Source organism: Syzygium oleosum, unplaced genomic scaffold (assembly GCF_021117445.2).
Source record: "Syzygium oleosum isolate NSW1041296 unplaced genomic scaffold, Sole_v2.1 Sole_v2.42, whole genome shotgun sequence".
NCBI lineage: Eukaryota > Viridiplantae > Streptophyta > Magnoliopsida > Myrtales > Myrtaceae > Syzygium > Syzygium oleosum.
Window position 1 is genome coordinate 2,130,131 of NW_026607526.1, and position 6,417 is coordinate 2,136,547.

General features: G+C 40.5%; 1 pseudogene; it reads right to left on the bottom strand.

Moving 5' to 3' along the window:
* Positions 1-3,280: 3,280 nt before the first annotated feature.
* On the bottom strand, positions 3,281-6,417 carry LOC115661870 (heptahelical transmembrane protein 1-like; annotated as a pseudogene).

The following is a 6,417-nucleotide window of genomic DNA, read 5'->3' on the forward strand; positions in this document are numbered from 1 at the left end:
TGTTCATATTGTATTCCTTGTCCTGCTAATTTGAATACTAGGAGAATTGATTTGGTTGTCAATTGAGAGAGGATAGTTTACTTCACAACCAAAATGAATCCAACATTAACAAATTCCTGTACATGTTACCCAAGATGTGAAATATCTTATGGTTGCAACCAGCAACATCGAACCAACTGGGTTTTAGCGTATCAAGACAAGATCCTACTAATACAAAGGATTGGGCGCGGGGAATTGCTCCTATTTGACGACAAAGGCATGCATTGTAGGACCACTGTTATTATGCAGCTTGGGCCCACCTTTATTGTCACTGCTTGATGAAGATTTATAGCAAGAGAACGAAGCTTATCCAATACTTAATGCAAAATTGCTTAGAGGATAAGTTCGACTCTACTGGCAGAAATTTAAGAGCGACTGTCTTCTACATATGTATCAGGATCAATGATTGTACCGGCATTTCTTTTCCCATCACCTTGATGTCGTGTTCAAACTAAACCAACATAGAATATTAGTCAAGGGTCAACCTAATCACACCTTTTATCCAAAAGAAATATGGGTCAAGCTCAATTAATAGCCATCTTAAAAAAACAGAGAACATAATGCTGAGCTACATATATAACGGATACTGAATCAGGCAATGACGCAATGCAACAGTTCAACAGAAAAACATGAGGTGCTCTTTGCTAGTGCTGTGCATGTGGAGTTCAGTGGTGTTGAGATTGGTTATTGCAAAATAAGGTGAATCTCGTCGAGTTAAAACTCACTGGCAACAACTTGCCGGGTGTTTTTCATTGGCCATCTTAGTCAAATCTTGTGAATATGTGTTGGTTCAATGCATTTGCCAATAGGATCGAAGGAACGCTTCCATCTTAGATTGATTCTATCCTTTCGAATTTGCAGTACCTAAACCTGTCAAGGGACTCGATAGGAGTTAGAATCTTTCCATCTGTAGGCGATATGAAATTGTTGTCGACATTAGATATGTCAAATAACAGCTTCCCGAGGGAGATGCCAGAGCCACTGGCCATAGGTTGTGTCACCCTATTTATACTAAAACGGTCAGGCGAGAAGTTGCGTGGCCGAATGCTACCAATAACTACTAACTTTACAAGGTTGAAATATTTGTATCTGGACGACAATCAATTCATTGGGATATATCACTTGGCATTTGGGATAGCTTAGACTCAAGGATTTTGGATTTAAGCGATAATTTCTTGTCCAGACCAATACCAAACTAGATTGGAGATATTCAACTTTTGGAATTTCTAACGTTGTCGGAAACTTATGGGTGGTCTTTTATTATTGAGCTTTTGCAAATTGAATCCTCTTGTTTTTTATACCTTTGGACTAACAAATTTCGGTCCAAATATACCCTACCGTGCCAATATTACATTTATGAGGTTCTTGCATCTACAAAGAGTTGAGCTCACTAGGCTTTTTCCTTAGTTTCTTCCTAGAGCTCCGTCCATCGTCTCTACGAAAAATGCATTGACAGGTGAGATGCTCAACTGGATCTATTTCTTCTACTGAAAGGAAACCACTTTTAAGGTTCAATTCCTCTAGCTCTTTGTCAGTTGACCAAGATGAGCATACTGGATCTCTCTTATATAGACCTTTCTAGAGAAGTTCCTTCTTGTTTTTAAGATTTTCAATTTGGAAATGGTGGGGTATCTAAAAGCACATTCGATACTTTGAGTGAAAACGCTGAGTATGGCAGCACTACTAGTACGAGGGAAAACTTGGCTTATAATTTTTCTATGATGGTAGCGGTACAGATGCTTTTTCGGATGAACTAGGAGAAAGCGACCTTCGTGTCAGAGAGTAGATTGAAATATTAAAAGTGCAACTTTCTAGAACATCTGTCTGGAATGGATCTCTTGCACAATAATTTGATGGGCTTTATTCCACTAAAATCGATTATTTGAACGAAATATATGTCTTATAGCTGTCGCATAATCATTCGACGAGATCAATTCTAGAAAAATTCTCCAATTAAAGGAATATGGAGAGCTTGGACCTTTCCTTCAACAAGTTAACTGGTCTGATTCCTCCGCAAGTGAGAGAGCTATACGCACTTTCACTTTTTAGCTTTGCTCACAACAACTTGTTAGGCAAGACAACAGACAGAAAAAATCAATTCAACTTTCGATCAAGCAATTTATCAAAGTAACCCTCTTCTCTGTGGACCACCGTTAATAAGTTATAAAAGCTCAAATGACAGTCCGTGGACTTTGTCGACTGTTGACATAGGCGAAGATGATGTGTCCTGAAAAGAAGCCTTCTTACGGAGTTTCGCCGGATCATACGTGGTGGCTTTTGGTGGGGTCGTTATTTTTCTCTACTTCAACTCCTACTATCTCAACGTGTTAAATTTTGTTTGTAAGGATATCCGATTGTTTCCTTAGCAGAGCTCGTGCTTGCAAGCATTTGAACATCTCGAGTCTCCACTATGCATGTTGAACCCTTGGATCTGTCATGTTGTCTGTCTTTTCCTTTAAATTTGGATGTGAAGTATCACCAGATTTTCTTTTGGTTGTGAACTGAAGGAAAGATCAATGTGGTCACAGATACAATAACCATGAAGAATAATAATTCATAGCTATGGCTGTGACTTGTCATCACAGATTGACGAGTGCTTCTCTGATTTTCCTTGAGAATCTCTAAGGTACGCTAGTATATCTAACCGCCTCCTTTTTCATGACTCTGTACACTGCCATTGAAGTGGCTGATTTTTCCGAAGCCAGATCGACCGTCAACTGACTTTGCCAATACTTATCTGATTCTTCTTAGAGAGTAAGCAGCATTACTGCCAGAATGAAGCTTCGCTGAAGGTGGATATTACATCGTCTGAGTCTTTTTTTCCTTCCTAACAACTGTTCCTTCTTGGACTTCCAAATTCTCCATATCTCGCGTTTCTTTCAACAAACTTTTTTAATGGCAGAACTTTGATGGATGCAGATATTGCAAATGGGCTAAAGCAAGTTTCACGTCCGCAATTTCTATTTGCTTGCATCTGTTGCTTTTTCCCGAACCCTATTAGGTAGAATCTTAGCAGTTCTATATGTTGTATTGGGTCATAATTTATCTTCTTAAAATTCACCACACAAAGAATTCATCACCCTCCTGCTCTAGCTTTTTTCTGTCGTGTAGATGGCGATACAGCGCTTAACAAACTATTCTCATGTTGGTGGTGGTAGTATTCTTTAGCCAAAAAAAAAAAAAGAAAAGTGATAGTGGTCGAACTAAAATTATAGAGCAACTACTCACAAACAGCTCAAAATAAGATGAAAGCAGAAAAGATTATCACCCGAATATGATCACATTGTAAATCAAATCATCCATTGAAAAGAAGAAAAATATAACAAATACAATGGGCATTCCTCTTCTTTATAAATGGAGGCATCTCCTCTGTCATGGAACGCCATCTCTCCTTGAGGCTTTTTGACTTGGGGGTGTACACAAACTAACATAATAACATGAAACTCCAGCAAATCGCTCGCACTCGGTTCAATCGAAATGAATCGAATTTTGACTAATTTTTGCACTGTTACACAGTTCTATCGCACCCGATTCTATCTTGCCACTGTAAGAGGAACAGAGTAGCGCCATAATGAGCCAAGGCACCCATGATCACAAAAACGTGAAATATCTGATGGCCGTGACCAGCAAGGTCGAACCAACCCGATTTTAGCCTCTCAGGAATCCTGCTAACATAAAAACAAAGTACCTGTAATGTAAGACAGTGCCATGGCCAACTCATAAGCAAGCATGATCGGGCGCTGGGGATTGCTCCAATTCACAATACAGGCATGGATCGCAGGAACGATGCCAAAAAACCCCATGGACTAGAAGTGCATCGCCCTAAACGTCCGGAATTTCCCAGAAGAAAGAGAAGGGGCAAGCAATGTCGCGACGGTGAACATCCCCATTGCCCTTATTCCGCCAAGATAGATCAGTTGCCAATGGGGTTCTCATTGGAAAATATAGTAGATTGGGGGGAAGAATGAGGTGATGATCATGACCGTGATGCCGACGTAGTCCATCTGCAGCAGCTGGATGTTCAAGCAGTGTGAGTGGCATGAGAAAAGATGGCAAATGCTGCTCGAGAGGAGACAAACATGGATCCGCCTAAGAAGACGAAGAACGGCCACCGTGTCGCAGCTGGTTGGAGTGAAGCGATCATCATTTCTTCTTCTGTTATCTGATTCAAGTTCACCAAAGAATTTGTGCCCTGAAAACTATTTTGTGTTAGATGCATCTGTAGACTTCAAAAGAGAGTATTCTTTTCATAAGTTGAATGAAACATCGTTGGTGTGCCACTCACCAAAAGCAATTCCTTTGAGTAAGAGATATTAGTTCCTGCACCAGCACAGTTTGACCTGCACAAGTGGATTTGCATATCAAGCCATTGCATAATCTGTGGAAATACTAGTCGGAGTCCAATCCTCAGATCATAATTTATAGAAAATGGTTCAATCCTGTCTGCCGAAGGGAGAGAGCAAGCCAAAATGGTGAAAGTGACTGGGCAGAGCACTAATTGAATAACTATGCAGCTTGCTTAAGCTGATACTTTCAAATTCAATTTGACCACCAGTGTACTACTCTTCACTGTAAAAGCTATTTACCACTGATGTTGTTCAGAAAATCTTAGCAGCAATCAACTTTCAAAGCATTCTGCAGTAGTTTATTACAAGGTCCACCATGTGTGAACTTTTTCTTGACACACAGTGCTACTTACGTGGAAAATGATTGTCCATTGAAGGTGGACTGAATCCATGTTGAATTAAGAGGAACACGGAGAGATTTTCCAATGGATTGGATCTTTAATTTATGTTTGAAAAGAACGAAAATTTCTATTAATACTTTGATCCATCATGTTAACTAATCACATATGACCCTTGTTATCCACCTTAATTTTGCACTTGCTGTTTGAGCAAGACTGTCTTGACTGTCAGGCTACTACTACTCCTGAAATTTAAGCAGCAATGAAAATGACAAGCACGACCCTTGTATATTCCTATGAAACAAACTTTCTGAGTTAAATTTTATGTGCCTGCCCTTAATGTCACAAACTCGAGTTATTCATCTGTGGCACTTGCAATTTTGATACAGCACCACAAGAAAATGAAGGTTTTAAATGGCAATTTTGGTTGCCAGTTGCCGATTTGAAGGAAGGTCAGCTGATGAAATGGCCGATTGCTTGGTATGGTAACACGCCACGAATATCACAATACTACACTGACTTGTACACGCCATTCTGCTAATAAACTGCTAGGAAAAATTTAAGCGGTTGTGACTGTGAAATTCGACAATTTATGGAGGATTTGATCAAAACGGGGTAACTCAAACATCTTCACCAAATGAGCAATTTAGCAAGCTCTCTAGTGAGTTATAACTTGCACCTACGAGCCTCATCTTAGATTACACTTTGAGACAGTGAAATCGAGCTATGATAGTCTACACAGATCGAGCTGCTACTGACAAATTCCTCGCTAGAAATTATGGGTTCCATCCGATATCGTCGAGTTGGGACGAGTTGCTAAATACAAACATCGATAAATCAGAACTCACTAAAATGTGCACGCTAGTATAGGATTCAATAATACAAAACACACCTTGAGAATAGGCCGAGAAGATCCCCAACCTGAGGCACGTCCACAAAGTTGGCCACCGTCAATCCCAGAAACGCCAGAAACCCAATCAAATGCCTGCTCCCCCATCACACAGAGAACGCAAAAGACATCACCACAAATCACAAGAGAGAGAGAGAGATAGAAATGAACTGAAGAAGAAAATAGGAACAAAGATGGCTTCGCATGAAAAAAAAAAAAACAAATCGAACTAAAAACACACCATCATTCATCCTCACGTCCAAACGTTAAGCGTCTCGTCATGCCAACGGAACAAGCTGAGGGCGGCCTCGGGGAGCGGCCGGTTGGCGTGGAAGTGGCGGAGGATGAACTCGCTGTCCTTTGTGTACTCCGGCAGCTCCCGGAACGACACCAGCGCGTACCGTGATGCCGACATAGTCCATCCGCAGCAGCAGCTGGATGTTCAAGCAGTGCGAGCGGCATGAGAAGTAGAATTGTGGGTGAAATCGATGGCTCATCGTCTCCCCCATTGTTGGTCTTCTTCCTCTCCTCCTTCGCTCCATCTCGCCGTGGCTTTTTCCCTTTCTCTGTGAAGAACTCGCAGAGCAGTAGGGCTTTGCTTTTGTGGATAGGCCGATCGGAGAAGAAGATGAAGAAATCGTTGAGGGCCTTATTCGGCCCAATATCAGCGTCTCCTTTGTATCTTCTCTCCTTTTATCTTTTTCAAGATTAAGATTTAACATTTTTTTTATTTTGTGAAAAAAGGATTTTCTTTTACGCAACTTATATTGGATATATGTTAAGAAATCAAATAATAAAAATTTAA